Here is a 24969-nt window from a genome sequence, read left to right as displayed (position 1 = left end):
AGTACCCATACCAGTTATCTTATGTTATTAGTATCAGTAGAACAGCATGCTAGAATAGGACTATGGATCTAGGAACGATGCCTTATGTGCCTGCTTTATGTGCTTCAGCTTATGAGAATTGCATGCTAGTATTGAGTAGACAGTAATAGGATAGCCTGTTTAGGTTATGCCTGGTAGTATGAGCTTAGCATTATATGCTAGTTCAGCTTCTCATAATGAGGAAAGATTTACTTGGCTAGTTTTCCTGCATCCGAATGTCGTTTGCTTTGTGCTTTGTGGGACTCTGAGTGATGGGAGTTAGCCATTAGGTGAATACGTCACGTCACATGTGATCAGGGTTGAATAATCTCAGAGTGCTGGATTTGGCCCTATTGCGCAGCTCTTGTCTGAGTCTAACCGTTGTAGGGATGAGTCTGTTACTCGAAGGATTATCTGAGCCTCATCACATGTGATGGTATTCAGGTAATGGCTAATTGGCATTACAAGGAGGCCTTCAGCAGCTGAGGACCGGTTTGGGGTGGAGTTAGAGATTTTCCCTAGGGTAAGCCTAGAATGAGAATAACAGAGAATCAGCAGTGGTAAGGGAGACTTGGAGGAGTCAAGGCAGTCCTTGAGGAAGGTACAGATTGATGTGGAAGGTAGTATGGGCCCATACTTCTGAAAGCAGAGAATCCGTACCTAAATTGAGGAACGCTGAGACAAGACTAGGGAACTTGTAGTGGATGTGATCCCTCGAGATGTATCGGTATCACTAACGGTTGGTATTATATTTTGCAGAATGGTGGTACTATGGCAGAGGCCGGTAGTTGGCAGTTCAGGAGAGGGATCGGGTTCGGGATCAGGTTCCGATCCAGTAGATGAGAGGCTACGCGAGTTCATCGCGTCAGAGATCACCAGAGGCATCCTTGAGTCGACCTCCATCATCTTCGGGTCGATCAAGGAAGGGATAGTCGAGCTGATGGAGAATCGCCTCAGGGCATTCAGGAGTGATATGGCGTCTGGCCAGTCAGGATCCCGCACACTGTCCTTTAAGGACTTCAAGGGCAGTGGTGCACCAGATTTCCATGGGGCGAAGGACCCCATTGCTGTCAGACGATAGATTATGGACATTGAGTCCGCACAACTGACCAGCTTCTACCCCGAGGGGTCGAAGGTACGATTTGCAGCAGGGTGTTTGAGGGACCGGGCTAGGGATTGGTGGGAGTCGGTTCGTGACTCTCTGGAAGCCTCAGCTGTTGAGGATATGACATGGTCAGATTTTGTGACCCAATTCCGAGCAGAGTTTACGCCAACTGTAGAGCTTCAGCATCTGGCCAGGGAGTTTTTGGACATGAGACAGACTACGGAGACTGTGGTGGAGATCACCGCCAAGTTCCGGGAGAAGGCATTTTTGGTGCCCCAATATGCGGGAGATGAGGAGGACCCGCTACCACGACGTGCTACGGGCCGACATTCAGGAGCATGTTAGTTTTTCAGCATGCCATACCCTGGATTCCATGATTGCCAGGGTAAGGGAGAGGGAGATTGATCTGGAGCATGTCAGGAAAAGAAAGATAGAGGAGGGTCAGACGACTGGGGCTTCGGGGAAGAAGCCCAAGGGATCAAACGGTAGGCCGAAAATCCAGTCAGGACCGGGCTGCTACAGGAAATGCGGCAGGCCACATGAGGGGGCGTGTAGATTGGGATCGTCGGGCTGCTACAAGTACGGAAAGATGGGGCATTTCAGTAGGGATTGTACTGCCCCTGCACCGGTTATTCAAACGTCTGAGTTGCTATGTTTCCACTGCAACCAGAGGGGACACAAGAAGGCCAATTGCCCCCAGTTGACAGCAGCATCAACGCCAGTGAAGGCGCCAGCTCCAGCAACCTTGCCAATCACGGATGGCCGGCAGAGCAAGACAGAGGCTCTAGTGGTGAGGAGTCGGGCATTCCAGTTGACTACCGAGGAGGCATGCACTGGACCCGATGTGGTGACGGGTATGATTTCTTATCTTTATGCATGATGATGCGCTGCTGTGATTTTGATATGTTATGTAAGTGCTCTGTTTAGGATCGTTCCATGTGAATGGTATCCCAGTTCAGTTACTATTTGATTCGGGGGCTACCCGATCATTTGTCTCTCTTGCGCTTAGCAAGAAGTTTCCTGAGTCTTCGGGCATGTTGGATTGCCCTTTAGACGTAGCGATTGCAGATGACCGATCGGTGTGAGCATCGACGGTATTCTGAGGTTGTGTGCTGATATTATTCGAGGAGCGTTATCTGGTGGACCTGGTTCCTATTCCGTTGAGAGGGAACAAGGTGATTATAGGCATGGATTGGTTGAGCACCAATGGGGCAGTGATAGATTGTGCACAGTAGCTGGTTCGGATCAGGACCCCAAGTGGGGGAGAGTTGGTAGTTCAGGGCGAGATGCCACAGCAAGGACCAGTGGTATGTTTAGCAGCAAGAGTTAGGCGTTACCTTCAGCAGGGTTGCTAAGGATATGTCGCTTATGTCATGGACACCTGGGAGGCGGGTAAGGCGACAGTGGGCGATGTGCCCGTAGTGCGAGATTTTACGGATGTATTCCCCGAGGAGTTGCCAGGGATACCTCCAAAGAGGCAGGTGGAGTTCAGGATCGACCTAGTTCCCGGTGCAGCTTCGATAGCCAAGGCACCGTATCGGTTGGCTCCTCCTAAGATGAAGGAGTTGTCTACACAGCTATAGGAGCTGTTAGACAAGGGATTCATTAGACCAAGTAGCTCTCCCTGGGGAGCCCCGATTCTGTTTTTGAGAAAGAAGGACGGGTCGCATCGGATGTATATAGATTACCGGGAGCTGAACAAGGTAATGGTGAAGAACCGTTACCCACTCCCGAGGATTGATGACCTCTTTGACCAGCTACAGGGAGCATCTTGGTTCTCCAAGATTGATCTGCATTCAGGATATCATCAGATGAGGGTTAGAGAGGAGGATGTACAGAAGACTGCGTTTCGGACGCGCTATGGCGACTACGAGTTTGTGGTGATGCCCTTCGGGCTCACTAATGCTCCTGCCACGTTCATGGACCTCATGAACCGCGTGTGTAGACCTATGTTAGACCGGTGTGTGATAGTGTTAATTGATGATATCTTGGTTTACTCCAAGACGCAGGAGGAGCACGAGGAGCATCTGCGAGAGGTTTTGGAGACTTTGAGGATGTAGAACTTGTATGCTAAGTTCTCCAAGTGTGAATTCTGTTGGATTAATGTCTAAGTCCATAAGTATAATTGGTAAGACTTGACCCGACCCGACATGGTCCATTCGGGTTACTTGGCATCATGCACTTGGATAGACTATAATGAGAGAAATAAGACACTTATGGTTATTAATATATTATAAGTTCTAGTATATTAATAATAAGAATAATAAGATTATTTAATTAGTATTGATCAAGAATTAATCTAGGATTAATTAAGTGATCAAAAGGAGACAAATTAAATATATGGGTTGATTGTGCAAATCATCCATACTTATATATTGGGCTAATGCTCCATGGATTATCTAGTTGGGCTAAAACCCATATGATGCTCCATGGATGCTCCATGGTGTATTTGTACCCATGGATCATGGAAATGAAAGGCCATGTCAATTAGGGTTTACATGGTGTAACCCTAACTATATAAGCATCTTATTCTTGCCCAAAATCGGCCCCTAGTGTGTGAAAAAGAAGGGCTAGCCGATTTCATGAGTATAGAATTCTCTCAAGTTATTCCAAGTGTATTTGGTGTTATGTGAACCATTTGAGGTGTCACACTTGGGGCACTAGGCACTCAAGCTTCATGAAGACTATCTACATCAAAGAGGTATGTATTCTATCTTGTCACATTCATTGTTTTGTATGCTAGATTAGGATAATACCTTGGAAGTTCTTATTTGCATGTATAATAGAGAAAACATAGATCCAGGGTATTTAGGGGTGCATGTACACTTAGGAGTGTTAGAATGCTCAAAACCCAATAGTGGTATCAGAGCCTAGGCTTGTTTTCTTGTTATACTTGCAAAAGTAGCTGAAAAAACGAGTTTTGATGTTGTCTGCCCGGCAGACTCGCCGAGTCCAAGGCAAAAAGCATCCAACTCGCCGAGTTGGTTCGTGCACTCGACGAGTTGGACCCCCAGACAGCATAAATTCGACTTTTTTGGCTGGAATTGGACTAGGAACATTACCCTAAGATGTTTTTGGTCTTATAAACTTGTTTTTGATGTGGTAATGTTCATGCTAATCCAATTTCAAAGATAATTGTCAATAAATTCATGTTTTGTATTAGTTTAAGGTTTAGACTAATTACATGAAAAAGTTTGATTTGAATTATCTTGTTCTTATGAGTTGTTTAGATTAATAGAAAAGTTGAGTGAAATAGTTGTTTTCAATCCAAATTAATCTAAGAGTTGATTCTAAAATGTGTTTTTGTAACTTGTCTTCAAGTTATATGAAAAGTCACATTTCAGTTTCATAAAACTCATAAAAGTTGGCAAAGGTTACAAAAAATGAAGAGTCTAGTTCTAATTAAATGGTTTAATGACTCCATAACTTGTCCTCAAGTTATGGAGGACCAAGAGTCTCTTCATTAAATAATAAATAAATAAAAAAGTGTAACCTTAATTAATTCCATAAGTTATAAAATAAAGAAAAGTTAATTCTTTTATTAGTTTAAAGTCTTCCATAACTTGTCCTCAAGTTAAGGAACTTGAAGAGTTTTTGGATTAAAACTACTTTAAACACATAAGTTATGGAATTAATTAGTTTTGAATAGTTTCAAAACTTGCCCTCAAGTTTTGGAATTTGTAAAGTTTTCACTTATGAATACTTTAATTCCAAGTTAGCCCTTAGAATTCTAAAGAGTTAAAATTCAACCCTTATACTTTATAATATTATAAGTTAATAATATATATATGTATAAGAGTATAGTCAGTCTTACCGCTAGTACGCCTCATTCACGAAGCCAGTCTATAAGGTAGGTATAAGGTTATTGCCTATAAAATGGCAACTTAATGGGTGTCCACTCTCACCCACCGCTTGCTTGACTGGTGGAGGGTCGTTAGCCGAACGGGTTTGACAGGACTATAATTCTCCCTTCATTAAAAGTATTAATGATAAATACTAAGTAACTAAACTCTTAATAATACCCAATCTTAGTTACTTAGGAAAATGTGAATAAGGTGCTAATCCATGAAATTACACTTTGCACTTTGTTGAAGTCGGTTAGTGGAGCGTGTGTGGTTAACCGGCACACTAATTCGTATTTAACAAGGTAGGCAAAGCGTAACTTAATGTTTTATCATAGTATCGATGGAGCGTATGTGGTTAACCGGCACATCGATTGAGGGGTAAACACTTAAGGGTACCAAGTAATTTGCATGGTTACTTCACACCTTATTTTGTGATCCTCGGTATCCCAGTCACAAAACCTGAAGGGCACACTCGAGATTGAAACATGCCATTGAAAAGTTCAATGAATCTTAAAGATTTAGGAGTTTCAAAACCAATTAAAACCTAATAATACATTTCGTTTATCTTGGTGGAAATTGGTGAATCGTCATTCACCTACCTTCAAATATTTTATAGCTTGGATTACGGCATCCCTCTTCTAAGTTATAAAATACTTTGTAGGGTCCTAGCCTTAATATTTCATATTGGGTGTCATATTAAGGACTTGAGATCAACTATCTTGAATATCTCCCAAAAGATGTCTGGTTTAGACATTTATGATCTTCCCAAATCTCTTGAAACAAGCTATCCTAAATGAAGATGATGTCCCATGATAATCATACTTCTTTCACCTCCTCCAACTATTCTCCCTAACCCACAAGTTCAAGGTCACTCAATCCCTATTGGCAAGGCAAGGTCTAGGTGTGATCACATCTTGGAGATGTAGTCACATATTGACAAGCCGGGAGAGTTGGGTGTCAAAGTCTTGAGAAAGTTGGTGGTTCAACTACTTTCTAAGTCACATAGTGAGTTCTTTTGGAACACCTATGAAATAGACTATGACAAGACCCTTAATGATCTTTTCTATTTGATAAGATCAACTTCCTAAAACTTTATGGACATTGACAATGATGACATTGGATATCTAGTAAAGCTCTCTCTTCCCAGTGGAAAAGGATCGGCCATAGTCAACTGGGTTGACCAAATGGTAAAGAGAAAAGCTAAGTCTGTGATAGTCCCGTGTACCATTATCAAAGGGTCCATATGTTTATATCGCCAAAGAAAGGGACATTGGTTGCGAAGCTGCCAAATCTACCTAAGGATGTTAAAGTCAATAAGTTTGACTCTACTTCAGGTAAATTCCACTATTTAACTCTGTTAAGTTTCTATTATGAGATTCTTGATACATGATGTGACTGGGTCACATGGTGATGTTTTAAGAATCAAAGAAAAGTAAAGGAACTTAAAGAAAGAATATGCTGAATCCGATCGTGTAGATGAATTTCTATCACATAGTTTGAAGATCGGATTCTTGAGCTACTTCGTAGGAGTTATGAGATATTGCTTAGGAATAGATAACAACAAGTTTTCATATGGATTGTAAGGATAAGTTTTTCCGCAAAGTTTTAAAATAAAAGAAAATTTTTTGATTTTATTTATTTTAAAATATCCTTACAATGGCATTTGAGGAAAAATTGTTGCTTATATAGTTCCATTAATAGCAAGAGTGGAAATATGAAATTGATTCTTTCATTTGTGGTAATGTCTAAATTTACCAAATAAGGAAAGATTCTCATCACCCAAGTTTCAATTGGACCGGAACTTGGAATCATGTAAGTTGTATAGCATGATGAATGAGAACTTTCAAGTATTGGAAAATTAAGACAAATTACTTATTCACATGGATGTGTGAGTCAAGTGAAGGACTAAGGGATCGAGTACACATTCTTGTGCACTGGTCAAGTCCACCCCAAAAGATTGATAAGACTATTCGTCATAGTTTACTAAAGGTCAGTAAATATGATTATACTTACAAGCTTAAGTGTAACTCTGAGACATTGGAAAAGGTTCCAATGTATGGCAGAGCGAATAAGAAGAATCAAATTAGGTAGAAGGATAAAAGTTTCTCAAATCTGAAAAGATGGGAGAGTACTTTAGTACCAGTTTTGTGATCATCTTAATGATTAAGAAACCATATCAAAATTAGTTCTCTAAGGAAAATCTTAGTGCATTCTTATGACTAAGAAGAGAAACTTGAATTGTTGAAGTGGTTAAATCAAGAAGATGAGTCATACTTCGTTCCAATACAAGTCTTAGAGTCATACTCCAAGATTGTAAATTGAGTGACATGTCTCAAAGAAGGTTTAAAACACTTGTCAATTGGAAGAGTAAAAGTTTTCTACTCTTGTACATTTGAAATTGGTAAGTTGTGATGTTTTGGATAAAACAAAGACCAACTTAGGCCAATTGTGTGAAGTGTTTGTCTTGGTTAGAATCCACACTATCTCTTGGATGTTTGACAAGAGAGTCTTATAGGTCAAGAGGACAGTGGGAGTCTTAAAGGTCTTGAAAGTCTCAAGAACTAATCAAGAATAAAAACCTGAAGTTCTTCACTAGCATACGACTTGAGGTTTATAACCTATCGTGTTGACATACTCTGTGCCCATTCCAGTTAAAGTTGGCTTTGCATATGAGTTCTTAGAGTTCTCAACTTTTTGCACAACAACTTGGAAGCAATGGCAGGCCCTTGAGCTGCCAGGTGGCAAGAAATTAAGATTGAGTTCAGTCCATATGAGTTTGGATTTGTCATTATCCTTGTCTTGTGACTATGGTTTTGACGATTCACATGGATAAGAACACATACACCATTAAATCGAAGTGTCATAAGGTTTCTCTCCGATTCATGAAAATGATGGTGAGGAAACACCTTCACTAAGTAGATTTTAGCTAAGATAGCAATTGTGATATTTGCATTCTCAAAGTCGTTAGTGGAGCGTGTGTGGTTTACCGGCACACTAACCTGGACTTGTGAGAAGTGGAAAAAAGGTCTAACCATTATGATTACGGCATCCCTCTTCATAATTGTTTAGACACACAAGTGTGCTATCTAAGGGAAGGTGTATGATTTTGATAAAGTCTTATCAAAACAATCTAGTATCAGAAATCTGAACTTTGGTAAGAAAGTCAGCTGATTTCTGAGTACATGTCAAAGCTAGTGGGAGCATAAGTGTTATGCTAATAATCATCATGTTAGTGGGAGCATGATAATTATGATAAGTATTGCAAGTTAGCAATGTTAATTATAGAAAACAAAAGTTTCAATTGGGAAAGAGTTGTTTTGCTATAATTAAGGGAGAGAAAATTATACTTCATCTCAAATCTATAAGCTTAGATCGTGAGGTTTTAATCATTTAGTCAAGGATATATATATATATATATATATATATATATATATATATATATATATATATATGAATTTCATGTTGGAATGGCTCAACATAAGGAAATTTTGTATATGGGTCCATTATTTGCGTTCTAAAATTCTATTATGATTATGGCATCCCTTTTCATAATCTGAATTATGAGAACTTGGCAAATTGAAATGGAAATGTTATAGCAAAAGACTGGTTTAGTCTTTATGTGAGACATCATGAATCGTGTCCCATATGCTTCGGATATAGAATCGATTACATGTTCTATATTCATCCTTTCTAAAATTTTCCAAATGCCTGGGGCATTAAGAAGTGAAAAGGTTTAGAACTGGATATGACTAAAAGGATTAAACAATTGTCGAGGACAATCTAAGGTTTACCAAAGATTGGTTGCTCAAGGACAGTTGGAAGTATAGTGATAATTCTGGAAGGACCATATTGACATAATCTGTAAGGAGGCAACTCTTGTTCAGAAGTGATAGTCAATATGGAATCTGGGAATGTTTCAAAGTTACAATTTTCAATCTGTTTAAGATTAGGAAACTTAATGCAAGAAGGATGTTCCCAAGGAGATGATCTCCTTTGGAATGGTCTGTAATGGTTGTTGTCAAGTCCTTCTGACTTTGTGCATAATCATTACAAGAGGTTCAATGCATATAAGTTTAGAATCTAACAGATTTCAGTAAATGGCATGAATTTGGAATTCTTGCATTTGCAGTAAGGATTTGGGAGTGTGAAAAGAGAATCATTGAAGTTATGTTCAATTGATCTAGTTCACAAAGTAAAGATCATAGACAAACATAGTATGCATACTTGGTGTGTGGCATAACTAGTGTTTAGAAAACATAGTGTACATGCTTGGAGCATGGGACAACTATTGTTTTAAATTCAAGAATAAAGTTGATAGCTGAAACAGTATATAATGAATAATGTGTAATCATATGGTGATAAATAAAAGGTGTTTTATTTATGTTCATAGATTTTGATACCATATTGGATTCAATTATTATTGTGTTTCACTTTGCATGTTTTGACTTCCCGAATAAACTAGGTTATTCTTCCGGAATAACTAAGTTATTCAAACTATCCACAGTCGGTCATATGTTGGAAGTAGATATGAATTAAGACTGTCATGGGTTGGCTTGTAGAGGTCTAAGGTGTTGGACAAAGGGCTACAACACTCATGAGTGCTCATAAGTTTTGAGTATTGGATTCAACCCGCGCTCATTGGAATCACTTCATGGATTTTATCACGAGTGATCATGAGACGATAATATCTTATATTCTTCAAACCTAGAGATATGAGTTGTTACTATGAGTTGGTGGTACATTGATTGCACGAAATCACATTCGGTAACTCTGTGCTATAAAACGTGCCTTTGTGTATGATTCAACAAGTAGTAGAACAAGCCATATGAGTCGAAGTTTATCCATTCCTTTTACCTTCGGGATAAAAGCGATATCTATGGGCCCCTCGATGATTTGATGATGACAAATGGAAGTGCTCGACCGGGCCAAGACTAATTTGATTTGTTCAATTAGTCAGTCGTCATAAATCAGAAATCGGGAAACAACAAATGGACAGAGAGAATGATTATAATCCATGTCTCAGTCCATATGATATCTAGAATAGAGGAATATATGATCCCTTATCTAATGGACAAGTCGCTGACAAAGGTCAGAGTTCATCTACAAGGTCAGAGTTCGACAGAAGCTTTTGAGAGCTACGATTGCCAGTCGGTTCCTGAAGTCATACGCAATATTAGTTTTAGACTTATCCAAGTGGGAGACTGTTGGATTAATGTCTAAGTCCATAACTATAATTGGTAAGACTTGACCCGACCCGGCATGGTCCATTTGGGTTGCATGGCATCATGCACTTGGATAGACTATAATGAGATAAATAAGACACTTATGGTTATTAATATATTATAAGTTCTAGTATATTAATAATAAGAATAATAAGATTATTTAATTAGTATTGATCAAGAATTAATCTAGGATTAATTAAGTGATCAAAAGGAGACTCATTAAATATATGGGTTGAATGTGCAAATCATCCATACTTATATATTGGGCTAATGCTCCATGGATTATCTAGCTGGGCTAAAACCCATATGATGCTCCATGGATGCTCCATGGTGTATTTGTACCCATGGATCATGGAAATGAAAGGCCATGTCAATTAGGGTTTACATGGTGTAACCCTAACTATATAAGCATCTTATTCTTGCCCAAAATCGGCCCTTAGTGTGTGAAAAAGAAGGGCTAGCCGATTTCATGATTGTAGAATTCTCTCAAGTTATTCCAAGTGTATTTGGTGTTGTGTGAACCATTTGAGGTGTCACACTTGGGGCACTAGGCACTCAAGCTTCATGAAGACTATCTACATCAAAGAGGTATGTATTCTATCTTGTCACATTCATTGTTTTGTATGCTATATTAGGATAATACCTTGGAAGTTCTTATTTGCATGTATAATAGAGAAAACATAGATCCAGGGTATTTAGGGGTGCATGTACACTTAGGAGTGTTAGAATGCTCAAAACCCAACAAATTCTGGTTGAGCGAGGTGCAGTTCCTTGGGCATCTCGTCAACCAAAACGGGATCTCAGTAGACCCGGCCAAAGTGGAGGCCGTGATTAGATGGGAGGTTCCGAAGTCTCCATCTGAGATTCGGAGTTTCCTAGGATTAGTCGGCTACTATCGGAGATTCATCCAGGATTTCTCCAAGATAGTCGTACCTCTGACCAGGTTAACAAGGAAGGTCGTGGTCTTTCGTTGGGGGCCTGAGCAACAGGCCGCGTTCGAGACACTGAGACAGAGATTGTGCGAGGCACCAATCTTAGCCCTGCCAGAGGTCATGGAGGATTTTGTTGTGTACTGCGATGCGTCCATCTCAGGTTTGAGCACAATATTGATGTAGAGAGGGAATGTCATCGCCTACGCGACGAGGCAGCTGAAGCCTCACGAGGCGAACTACCCGACACATGATTCGGAGTTGGGGGTTGTTGTATTCGCCCTCAATATTTGGCGTGATTACCTCTATGGGGTTCGCTGTACCATCTACACGGACCAAAAGAGTTTGAGGTACCTCATGGATCAGCCGAATCTAAACATGAGGCAGTTTCGATGGATGGGCGTAGTAAAGGATTACGATTGGGAGATACTTTATCATCCGGGTAAGGCCAATGTGGTGGCCGACGCGCTTAGCTGCAAGGCAGCGCCGATCAGGGATATTTGCCTGAGGATGACAGTGGTGACTCCGCTGTTGGAGCGGATTCGGGAGGCCCAGCAGGAGGCCATGAAGGAGGAACATCGGAAGAGCGAGCGGATCGTGGGGCAGGTTTCCTCCTTCGACTATGAAAGCTGAGGATTATTGACACTACACCGTAGGGCGTGGTTGCCATACCACAGGGGTGTGCGCTAGGTTCTGATGGAGGAGGTGCACAAATCTCGGTTCTCCATTCATCCCAGGGCGACGAAGATGTACAGGGATCTTCGTCTGGACTATTAGTGGCCCTACATGATGCGGGATGTGGCATGGTTCGTGGAGCGGTGCTTGACCTGCAGGAAGGTCAAGGCTAAGCATCAGAGACCTCACTACAAGATGCAGTCGTTGGATATTCCGCTGTGGAAATGGGAAGACATCACAATGGATTTTATCACCAAGCTTCCCAAGACCGCGCGAGGAGTGGATTCAATCTGGGTCATCGTCGATCGATTGACCAAGAGCGCCCATATTATCCCGATTCAGGAGAGCATCTCGGCCGAGAAGTTAGCCGACTTCTATATCCAGGAGGTGGTGGCGCGGCACGGTGTGCCAGTTTCTGTGATTTCAGATAGGGATGTGCGGTTCACTTCCAGTTTTGGAGGAAGTTTCATGACGATCTGGGTACTCGTCTGAATTTTGGCAACGCCTTTCACCCACAGACAGATGGTCAGAGCGAGCAGACCATCCAGACCCTGGAGGATATGCTGCGAGCATACGTATTAGACTTCGGAGGTAGTTGGGATACCAACCTTCAATTGGCGGAGTTCTCCTATATCAGTAGTTATCATGTGAGCAGTGATCATCCTCCCTTCGAGATGCTATATGGGAGGAAGTGCAGGACCCCGATATGTTGGGGCGAGGTTGGCCAGAGGGTAATGGGGAGGATTGAGGTGGTGCTCAAGACGACAAAGAAGATTCAGCAGGTCCGGAGCAAGCTTCAGACTGCTCAGAGTCGGCTAAAAAGCTATGCTGATAAGCGCCGATCAGACCTGGAGTTCCAGGTCGGGGATATGGTTCTCCTGAAGGTGTCACCATGGAAAGGCGTTATCTGATTCAGGAAGCGGGACAAGTTGGGCCCCAGGTACATTGGACCGTTCAGGTTTATACCACGGGTGGGCAAGGTGACGTATAGGTTGGATTTTCCAGCTGAACTCAGTCAGATACACAACACTTTCCATTATTTCTTAGTTGCGAAAGTGCCTGGTGGATGCCTCAGCAGTGGTACCCATGGAGGACATTCAGGTTGATAACAGCCGAAACTACATTGAGCGACCGGTGGCAATCCTCGACCGGAAGTCGAAGGATTTGAGGAACAAAAGAGTGGAACTTGTGAAGGTGCAATGGCAGTACCGGAAGGGGTCGGAGTGGACTTGGGAGCCGGCGGACGAGATGATGGAACATTACCCCGAGCTGTTTTAGGATCGAGCAATAGACTTCGAGGACGAAGTCTAAAATAAGTAGGGGAGATTTGTAGTATCTAATTCTTGGTACGTATTCTTTTATTAATTCTTTAAAATGTTTTGCATTTTGGCCTTTGACTCGGCGAGTTGAAGGACCAACTTGCCGAGTAGAAGCGGGATGAGACGCGGGGTTTAAGCAGTGGACTCGACGAGTCGGGTCTCGGACTCAACCTCCTTTGTCCCATTTGCTCCCAGAAGACCCCCATAGCAAACCCTAGCCGTTATTGAAGCAATCTAAGGCATTTAGAGTGATTTTGGTGCTTTTGTGATCCAAGGAAGGAAGGAAAAGCTTGAAGGATCAAGAGGAGGCTAGAAGGATCCAATTTTCATCATCATTTGCAGCCTACAGAAGGTATAAAGTCTATACCTTCTTTGTTCTTTTGATAGATCCCAGTTTGTAGAGTTCTAGGGCTTTTCTAATCCATTTTGGTCACCAACCATGATTGCAAGCATGGTTAAGGGTTGATGATTCAGATCTAGGTCCTTAGAGGGGTTACAAGGCAGAAAGGAGTGGCTTTTGCACTCAAAGGAAGGCCCCATGCATTGAAAGGGCTTGTTTTCGGACCTTTTGAGCTCAAAGTCCCATGCAAGCACGTAAAGGTTGTAACATTACGTGCTATATTGATTGTAGAAGCATAGATCTATGTTTTGATCAAGGGTTGTACATCAGAAATCGAAGATTTAGTGTGAGGATGTGACCGAGTCGACAAGTCCACTCTTGGACTTGGCGAATCCAAGGTTTCTGTCCCATATCAGTTGAGGGTCATAAGGACCCAGTTGAGTGTGGAAAGGCTTTAGGGGGTCCCGGGGAGTGACCCAACTTTCTGGACTAAGCCATTGTTCTGGAAGTTCATGGGACTCGGCGAGTGCATGAGCAGACTCGGCGAGTCCAAAGCAAATCTTCTTAAGGATGAAGATGAACTCGGCGAGTTGTTCATACAACTCGGCTAGTCAAGGACAACACTTGTGTATCAGTAGAAGATGAACTCGACGAGTTGTTCATACAACTCAGCAAGTCGGGTGAGGATTCAGTCGATGTTCATTAAGAAGGAAAACTTGTCGAGTCATCGCGTAACTCGAAGAGTAGAGATGAGTATAAGGACAAATGGAAGGATAGGGACTCGGCGAGTTGGCGAGCCAACTCGGCGAGTCAGGTCAACTAGAAGTTGACTTTGACATTGAATTTGATTTGGTCATGGGTAAAATGGTCATTTTACCCTAAGAACAGTTAGCAGTGTATGACTAAGTGTTTTGTGGGAATTATAGCCGGAGGATTTCCGGAGCAGCAGCGGCAACAGTCAGAGGATTTCCGCATAGATCAGCAGCTACTACGAGGTGAGTTACCTTCCAGTAGTGGTGGGTCTACGGCAACAATCCCGGCCCACCAGTAGGAGTTTTATGTTAGATGATTGTCTTTGTGATATCATCTAGTTTTGCTACTACCTGATATGTTATATGCTGGCATGATATGTTATGTGTGATAGTAGTAGAGTTCGGTTGTTAGGACCGAAGGGTGGGTCAGACACCCCATATATGTCTGACAATATGTGATGATATGTTTATATGCTAGCATGATATGTTTTATGTGATAGTGGTAGTAGGAGGGGAATAGTCCCTAAGTTTGGTTGTTAGGACCGAAGGGTTGTTTGGACACCCCAGATATGTCTGATAGTATGTTTATGTTATGATATATGTGATAGCAGCAGTAGGGGTGGATTAGTCCCCGAGGGTCGGTTGTTAGGACCGACGGGTAGGTCAGCACCCTAGAATGGCTCGACATGGGTAGGTCAGCACCCTAGAATGGCTTGATACGGGTAGGTCGGCACCCTAGAATGGTCATACGGGTAGGTCGGCACCCAAGAATGGTCGTACCGGGTAGGTGGGGCATCCCAAAATTGCTTGGCAGTATGTATGCTATGGCTTGATACAGGTAGGTCGGCACCCCAGAATGGCTCGACATGGGTAGGTCAGCACCCCAGAATGGCTTCACATGGGTAGGTCCGCACCCCAGAATGGCTTGATACGGGTAGGTCGGCACCCTAGAATGGCCGTACCGGGTAGGTGGGGCATCCCAAAATTGACTGGCAGTATGTATGCTATGGCTTGATACGGGTAGGTCGGCACCCCAGAATGGCTCGACATGGGTAGGTCAGCACCCCAGAATGGCTTCACATGGGTAGGTCCGCACCCCAGAATGGCTTGATACGGGTAGGTCGACACCCTAGAATGGCCGTACCGGGTAGGTCGGGCATCCCAGAATTGCCCGACAGTATGTATGTTATGTGATTGTATGGTATGTGGTACGACGGGGGAACTCACTAAGCTTCGTGCTTATAGTTTACAGTTTTGGTTTTAGGTACCTCTTTAGCGAAGGGGAAGGAGCTGGCGCGGTAGCGGCACATCATAGGCACACTCTTTGTTTTCCACACTATGAGTTATTCTGGGATTTGTACTCTGACATTATTATGTTTTTATGATTCGGTTTTCAAATATGATACATGCTTTTATTAAATGATATGATCGGTTGATATTTTGATACAAATGTTGTGCAAAACACTTAATCAAAAAGGAAATTTTTGGTCGTGAAAATTGGGTCGTTACAATAATGATTTGGTAGTTTGTTCATACTTTCACTGCTAATGAGTTTGACATATATTTAATAGTTATTTAAAACTTTTAACTTGAAATTATTGTTAAGCCTAAACTACAAAAATGAACGTTGAAAACATACGTGAAAAGGAACATGATTTCCTAATTATTTTATAATAATACCATGTCTTATACACATACACATCTTAAATAAAATGTTTTAAATAACACAAATAAAATAAAATAAAATGTTTTACATAACACAAATAAAATAAAATAAAATGTCTTACATAACACAAATAAAATGTCTTGGAATAACTAGTAATTGAGACAAATAATAAACGATTAACCTATTAAATATATATAATTACATATGATTAAATACATAAGAAAATTATTATTTTCCATATAAATCATATGTGATTAAATATATATAATCATATATGATTTTTGCAAAAAAAAAAAAACAACTATCGAATCAATAACGCGGAAACGGATCTTGACCCTATAAACCATATGTGATGAAAGTCATATAATCACATATGATTAAATATAGGAGACCAACTATTGAATTGAAAACGCGAAAATGGATATTGTCTACAAAATCATATATGGTTAAATACATACAATTACATGTTATTATATGTATCTAATATGATTTAGGTGGACAAGATTCATTTTCGCATTTTCGATTCAATAATATTTCTCTTGTATTTAGTTGCATGTGAGTATATGTATTTAATCACATATGATTTATGGAATTTTTTTTTACATTCCCGATTCAATAATTGTTCTTGTATATCTAATTACATATGATTTATTTGATTAAATACATATAATCATGTATGATTTATATGATTATATGTATTTAAATACATGAGAAAAACTATTGAATCACATATGATTCATGTGGCCAAGATTCGTTATCGTGTTCTCGATTCAGTAATCGTTCTTTGTGAACTTTAATCATATGTGATTAAATACATCTAATCACATGCGATTATATCTGGGTAGGTTCTCGGAAAGGAAATGATCCATCTTGCTCATGCTAGATAATTTTCAAGATCAAGGAGGTGATTACTAACTCTCCTATTATATATGCATTACTTGTTTCATGTTATTGTTCACAGATACCCTAATAACGTGTGATTATGTGTATCTAATCACACACGATTTATGTGGCTACGATTCTTTCTGCGTTCTCGATTCAATAATCATTTTTTCCACTTTAACCATATGTGATTAAATACAATTAATCATATGTGATTATATGTTTCTAAGCACATATGATATTATTTGGAAAAAACAAATCTTATCTATTTAAATCATATGTGATTAGATACATACAATTACATATAATTATATACACGATATCAAATATTAAACCAAGAACGCGAAAACAAATCTTTATCCAAATTAATCATATGTGATTAAAATACATATAACTATATGTGATTATATGAATCTAATCACATATGATTTATGTGGAAATAATTCATTTTTGCTTTGTCGATTCAATAGTTATTCTCATATATTTTATCACATGTGATTATATGTATAATCGTATGTGATTAAGTAAATGAGCACACCTATTGAATCAAGAAGGAAAAAATAAATATTGTCGACCTCAAATCATATGTGATTATATACATATAATCACATGTGATTAATTACACAAAAACAATTATTCATTCGAAACCGCAAAAATAAATATTGTCTACATAAATCATATCTGATTAAATACATATAATCACATATGATTATATGTATCCAATCATATATGATTTATGTGGATGAGATTCACATTCTCGATTCAATAATTATTCTTTGTCCACTGTAATCATATGTGATTAAATACATGTAATCATATATGATTATATGTATCTAGTCACATATGATTTATACGAACAAAAAATAATGGTGTCTATATAAATCATATGTGATTAGATACATTTAATTACATATGATTATATACATAAGAACAACTATTGAACCGAGAACATAAAAATAAATATTGTCCACATATATCATATGTGATTAAATACATATAATCACATGTGATTATATGTATCTAATCACAAAGAATTTACGTAAAAAATATTTATTTTCACATTCTCGATTCAGTTGTTGTTATTGTGTGCTTAATTACATGAGATTATATGTATCTAATTAGATATGATTGATATGGACAATATTCATTTCACATTCTTGTTCAATAGTTGTTCTTGTACATTTAGTCACATATGATTTCTGTACACAAGATTCATTTTCGTGTTTTTGATTAAATAGTTTTTCTTTTTCCATATTAATCATATGTGATTAATACATAAAATCACATATGATTAAATACATAAGAAAAAATATTGAATCATGAATATTCTCAATAAAAATCATATGCGATTTGATATATATAGTCACATATGATTAAGTACGTGAGTACAACTATTGAATTGAGAAAGAATAATGAAATCTTGTCCACATAAATCATATGTGATTAAATACATATAGTCGCATGTGATTAAATATATTAGAACAATTATTGAATCGACGCAAGAATAAATATTTTCCATACGAGTCATATGTGATTAAATAAATATAATCACATGTGATTATATGTATCCAATCATATATGATTTATGTGGATGAGATTCAATGTCACATTCTCGATTCAATAATTGTTCTTTGTCCACTATAATCATATGTGATTAGATACATATAATCATATGTGATTATATGTATCTAGTCACATATGATTTATACGGACAAAAAATAATGATGCCTATATAATCATATGTGATTAGATACATATAATCACATATGATTATATACACAAGAACAACTATTGAATCGAGAAAACAAAGATAAATATTGTCCACATATATCATGTATAGTGATGGGTGGTGGTGGTGGTGAGTGGTGGGTAGTGATGGGTGGTGGGTGGTGGGTAGTGGTTGGTGGTGGTGGGTAGTGATGGGTGGTGGTGGTGGGTAGTGATGGGTGGTGGTGGGCGGGTGGTGGGTAGTGGTTGGTGGTGGAGGTAATGGGTGGTAGGTAGTGGTGGCGGGTGGTGTTTGTGGTGGGTGGTAGCGGGTGGTAGGTTATGATGGGTGGTGGGTAGTGGTTGGTGGTGGTGGGTACTTATGGATGGTGGTGATGGGTGGTAGGTAGTAGTTGTTGGTTGTGGTGACGGGCGGTGGTTATGGGAGGTGGTTATGGGAGGTGGAGGTAGGTGATGGCGGCGGGTGGTGATGGTGGCGGCGGCGGGTGGTGGTTATGGTGGGGGTTGTGGTGAGTGGTGATGGGTGGTGGGTAGTGATGGGTGGTGGTGGTGGTTGGGTGGTGATGGTGGTGGATGGTGATGGTAGTGGCGGGTGGTGGTTGGTGGTGGGTAGTGATAGGTGATGGGTGGTAGGTGGTGGTTGTGGGTGGTATTGGCATGTAGTGGTGATGGGAGGTGGAGGTGGGTGGTGGTCGTAGGTGGTGTTGGTTGGGTGGTGATGGTGGTGGGTGGTAATGGTTGTGGCGGGTAGTGGTTGGTGGTGGGTAGTGATGGGTGGTGGTTGGTGGTGGTGGTTGTGGTGGGTGGTGGGTAGTGGTTGGTGGTGGTAGGTAGTGGCTGTTAGTGGTGGTGGCGAGCGGTGGTGATGGGTGGTGGAGGTGAGTGGTGGTGGTAGGTATTGGTGGTTGGGTGGTGATGGTGGTGGAGGAGATGGTTGGTAAAACTACTTGTCATATCACTATTGGATCGTTTTTTCTCTCTTCTCTCTGTTACATGCCTCCTATCCATAACATATTGAAACCCATCTTTCTCTGGTAAACTTTTTATTTTTAAAAGAGTACAAACAAAAACTAAAAACATACAAAACTAACTCTTAACAATATTAAAAACGTATAAAAATAATTCAAAAAATATTTAAAAACATACAAAAACATTTTGGTACAACATAGAGAGAGAGAAAGAGACCGAAAATGGGTGAACTAACCCACTTTTCTTCCCTTCCTTAGTACCTCATAGTTATTTTGTGGGTGGTAACTCTCCTTACCCGCCTTATCTTTTGCATGCCTCCGACCATTATGTTGAAATGTAATATATGTTATGTTGCCATGTCCATGTACTAAATTAAGACAAGGAATTTACATTTGGATGTGCTTTAGAATTAATAACAATACGCATTGTACCAAAAACTATTAGTTTGAACGGAGTCGACGAGGCAGCCCGATAGACGGCCGGCGGTGCCGATTGTACTACTATGAAGATGAATGAGCACCGAATTAAGACTTTGTGGGTTAACTACTTAACTTACACATGTACTCCTTTTCTATTATCTCTGTTCTCCAATGGTGAAATTCAAATTTCATTTTTTTTTTATTATTTTTTTAGTTTCTAAAATCCATTTATTTGAAATGGATTATATTCCTAGTTTAGTCAAAAGATGTGTGACGGGTCCAAACAGGAAGACGTGGCATTGATGAAAGCTTAAATTGACACTTTTGAAAATAATATGGTCAATAATCTATTGGGGAATTTCGAAATTGGGTTATAGGAAATCTGGATCACAAACAGAAATCGTGTGATACACTTTCCTTGTTTGATATTTCGACCTTAATTGCCTTGGGTATCACGAAATCCAAACTAGGATAATTCCTGAAGAAACGATTCTGATTTCAGGCAAAAAACAGAATCAATTTTGAGAGAGAATGAAGAAGAAAGCGTCCTATTTGTTTTCTGTGTTTCAACGAAGTTCTAACTTTCCCGGACTTATCCACACAACGGATAAAATGAGAACAGTTTTCAACTTTGAAAAAATACGAATTAATCCTTGAATTTGCATCTTTAAAGAATGACAAATTAGTCCTCGTACTGTTCAGTAAATACAAGTGTGCACTCCCACACCTCCTAACTTGTATTATAACTAAAACACTATTCTTGAAACACTTGTTAAATCCATTACACTAAAATATATTTGGTGATTAAATTACCAACATAATCCACAAAGATTGTCATATTTTTTTAAACAACTCTGCATTATTTTAAGCAACAAATTAGGATGGTTAGGATAGTGTAACTCATTAAATTGTTTGAAAATAGAAATATATGATGCTTTGTAACTTGGGATTTGTAGAAATTGAAGTATATTTTATCATTTTTGTTGTCGTTTTAAGATTTAAAAAATATATGAAAATTGAGTGAGATAAGTGAAACTAGTGAAGTACCCCCGCTTTGCGGGGGTTGGATTTGTGTTCGACTGTTTACAATCATTGAGGAATACTTCAGCAAGCTGATCAGCAACATCAGAAACTGCTTCAATTAACCTGCGCCTCTTTTCTGCAGCCATTGTCATTCCTAATGGCATTTGCACTATAGAACTATGATGTCGAAGCTTTTTCCTTTCCTAATCGAAAAAGTCAAAAAAATTAATAAAATTTTGACAATTTTGTCCTTTTTTTAAATCTGACCACGAAAACAAACCAAAAATGAAGAGTATACCTTTCATACCCAAGCCCTACAAGAATAAGTGGCATGAACCCCCAAAACTTCATTGGTTTCATATTTGTTATAAAGTAAGCCTGAAAAATAAAAAAATAATAAAAACTCCATATATTGTCTTAAGTAAAATTGAAAAGGTTTATTTAAATTACCTCTCCTGCAGCTCTCTTTCATGCACATCCATCTGAAGCTAGAGCTCTTTCAACACATACATGAGCATGTGCAACATTCTCAACATATGTGAAATCTTATATTAATCCAAAAATCAACCACAAAATGTAAAAATTAAAATCAATTACAATTAAATAGAGATTAATTAAAATTGTAATTGAATTTCACATTACCTTTGATTTCCCTGCCCTTGCTGACAACTACTTGAACCATCACCGTGGTTTCCAGGGGTATTTTCGTCATTATTACATGCTCCTATGAATCTTTCTAGTGTCTGGAACCTCCACTACCTGATCAATGTACATAAAATCCATAACCTGCAATACAAAGAGATTTTCAAGAACTACTTCAAGCAACAATCTTTCGACTTCAATAATTGGTTGATTCACCCTAATCCACCTATAACATTACAACTGAAATCATTTCACAAGATAAGAGACAATTTAAATGCTAATGATTTGATGATTATAAAGATAAATAATTTATAGAATATTAGGAAAGAAATTCAGACCATCAATTTCAAGTTCATGAAGAAAAAAAAAAGACAAAATAGGAGGCAAATGAGTCCAGCATGAAAAAATATTACCAGTAAAAATTTGTATTGGTTAGCATGCTAACAAAGGTGACAGGTTTGAACAAATAAAAATAAATAACTAAATTAGGGCCAAATAAAATTACGGATTAATTATGTTTGATTTTGTTTTTGGGTCAAAAATATTTTAAAATTTTGGGTTTCCATTCAAAATTACCAATTTCTTTTCAATCCAATGTTATTATTAGGTTTGTATGTTCGTCTGTTTTGGAACAGATATCTACCAGCAATACTATATAAACCTGAATGAATGACTATTTTACCCTTCGGCCCATTTAATACATACAAATAACACAAAATAAAAATATATTCGATAATCATTATGAATTTAAACCCAAAATATCAAAGATCTTTAAACCCAAAATGTGAATGTAAAATGTAAAAAAGACATGAATAACATTGAATAAACCACCTTATCGCCGCCACAATGTCGGGCTCGATTGTCAATGTTTCCGGATGCCCAACTGACAGCCGGCAACGTTCGGCCTTCGGGTAACCACCTTTGCCCGTTTTGCCTAATACAAACTGAAATTTTAATCTATAAGAATCAAGAAATGGCATTTTTTTTTCTTGTTTCGAGAAAGCTTCAAAAGCATAATTACCCTTTTACCCCTTGTCATGCATACTTAGCATTTCAAATATATGCTTCACTTCTTCATTAACAACTCCCTTCACCATCCGGGACCTCCTAAACAAACAAAGGAAATCACAATAAAACGAACTCCCCACCATAAGAGTGTTATGTAGCCAAAGTGGTGAATGAAAATATCAAGAAATTTAAGGTCAGATTCTAGCCCATGTAGGAGTGTTTCATAATGATTTATTGTTGCCAACAACTCAAATCTTAATTCTGTTTCTTTTGCTCTGAAGACCTTATGTTCTAATCTTATATTAACAACCATGAACAAGAAAATATGAGGGCAAATACATGTGCAAAACTAACTTACCCCATAAGAAGTTGTCAACTCTTTTTTATGGCATGTATATAGTTAGTCTGTAATTTTGAGAATACAAGGAATATGAGCACTATTGTATACAAAATCCTTTTTTCTATATGTCACAGACAATTAATTAATCAATTTGGAAAACAAAAGTTAGAAAGGGTTAAGAGATCTTACGAAACAAAGCTTTCATCCAAAATCTAGGGTCAAATCAGGAAGAACATCCACATGAGTTCTTATCATTCATACGTTGGGTCTAATCTGACATAAATCAAGAAGCAAAGAAGCCAAACACTTATGATTTAAAATCAACCACACAACTACAAAAGTGAGCAGAAAAATACTTTTTCCTTAATACCTCTGTGGCATTTTATCGAACATGTAGTGAGTGAAAGCAGGAGATTCCCACCGCCATTAGTTCCACATGCCTTGAAGCCGACTCCGTCAATTTCCGCTCATCCTTTGTGGTCTTCAGTTAGGGTATTAGAAAGACGATTGTTGTTGATGACGGAGAAGACAGGATGCGAATTGCAGAGATTTCGGAACGAAATCAGAAATTTGCATGAGCAGCGATGTATAGGGCAGTGGTGGTGGCGGAGATAAGTGCGGAAGAAACTGGATTTGTGTCTGGTTTTAGAGAGGGAAGCGGGAAGGAAAATGAAGGCGGTGAAGGAAGTAGGTAAAGAACTGAGGCAGTGTAAATTTGCTGTCAATTTGTAATTGGATGCGGTGGGAAGTGGGAGGAAAACATCAAACATAAGAATCTTGACATAAGAATCTTGTGTATAACACGTATCAAAATATACAACACTTATTAAAAGGAACAGAAAACGGGAATAATAATGGTAACGAGAAAGAAAAAGAAAACCAAAATTTTTTTGGTCCAATTAAAAGCAAGAACTGTTGAATTGGGAACTCTTTTTTTATATAATTATATAATGAGAAATATGAATTGTCATTTTCATGTGGTATTGTGACGAGGCAGCCCGATAGATGGCCGACGGTGCCGATTGTACTACTATGAAGATGAATGAGCACCAAATTAAGACTTTGTGGGTTAACTACTTAACTAACACATGTACTCCCTTTCTATTATCTCTCTCCTCCAATGGTGAAATTCAAATTTCATTTTTATTTTTTTATTTTTTTTAGTTTCTAAAATCCATTTATTTGAAATGGATTATATTCCTAGTATAGTCAAAAGATGTGTGACGGGTCCAAACAGAAAGACGTGGCATTGACGAAAGCTTAAATTGACACTTTTGAAAATAATCTGGTCAATAATCTACAAAGATTGTCATATTTTTTTAAACAATTCTGCATTATTTTAAGCAACAAATTAGGAGGGTTAGGATAGTGTAACTCATTAAATTGTTTGAAAATAGAAATATATCATGCTTTGTAACTTGGGGTTTGTAGTAATTGAAGTATATTTCGTTTTAAGATTTAAAAAATATATGAAAATTGAGTGAGATAAGTGAAATGAGAAATATGAGTTGTCATTTTCATGTGGTATTGTGACAAAGGGTGAAAAATATCGTATCCACCCTCATAAATGTATTCATTAATTTTTATTGTATGAAATATATTACACGCGATATAATAATAACAAGTAATTATTATTATTTCTAACAACGGGGCGTGAATAGCCCCTGTTAGTATTTCATCTGTTCGATATCTTCAAGATAAAATCATGGCCGTGTAAAGTTGCTATTTATAGTTTTTGGAGATGTTTTCTTCTACCTTCAAGAGCCCGCATGATCTATAACATGCCGTTGATCAAGCTTCACATGACTATTATCCCTCCACCTTCCCCTGCAAATTGATCCCACGATGTCAAACTCTTGAAAATGCTTCCTTCTTCTATTCCTATATATACTTGATTCCATGCCCTTTTGGTTCCGCAATCGTCAACTTCCACTAATGGAAGTCACGAACCGGTTTCGTCTTGTAGGTTTTAATCCATTTCTTGCGATACGTATATGATCCTTCAATTTTGATATGCCCTAATTCCGGTTTTTATTGTTTTTTTAGGTTATGAATTTTCTGGTGTTGATTATTGATGGAATTTGCAC

General features: G+C 38.7%; 1 long non-coding RNA gene across 2 annotated transcripts; it reads right to left on the bottom strand.

Annotated features, from left to right (window-relative positions):
- Positions 1–20818: 20818 nt before the first annotated feature.
- LOC111920752 (uncharacterized) lies at positions 20819–23761 on the bottom strand. Of its 2 annotated transcripts, none has more exons than XR_002859982.2 (9): positions 23253–23761; positions 23072–23155; positions 22901–22947; positions 22556–22641; positions 22366–22478; positions 21535–21678; positions 21343–21437; positions 21191–21270; positions 20819–21095 (listed from the first exon to the last, which is right to left on the bottom strand). It is a non-coding gene; the product is annotated as an uncharacterized LOC111920752 (long non-coding RNA). The 2 variants fall into 2 exon arrangements; XR_006188687.1 differs by having other exon boundaries at positions 23072–23150.
- Positions 23762–24969: the final 1208 nt, after the last annotated feature.

Source organism: Lactuca sativa, chromosome 2, assembly GCF_002870075.4.
Source record: "Lactuca sativa cultivar Salinas chromosome 2, Lsat_Salinas_v11, whole genome shotgun sequence".
In the NCBI taxonomy this organism is placed as follows: Eukaryota; Viridiplantae; Streptophyta; class Magnoliopsida; order Asterales; family Asteraceae; genus Lactuca; species Lactuca sativa.
Note: the sequence above shows the minus strand (reverse complement) of the source record. Positions and strands in the feature narration are given on the sequence as shown.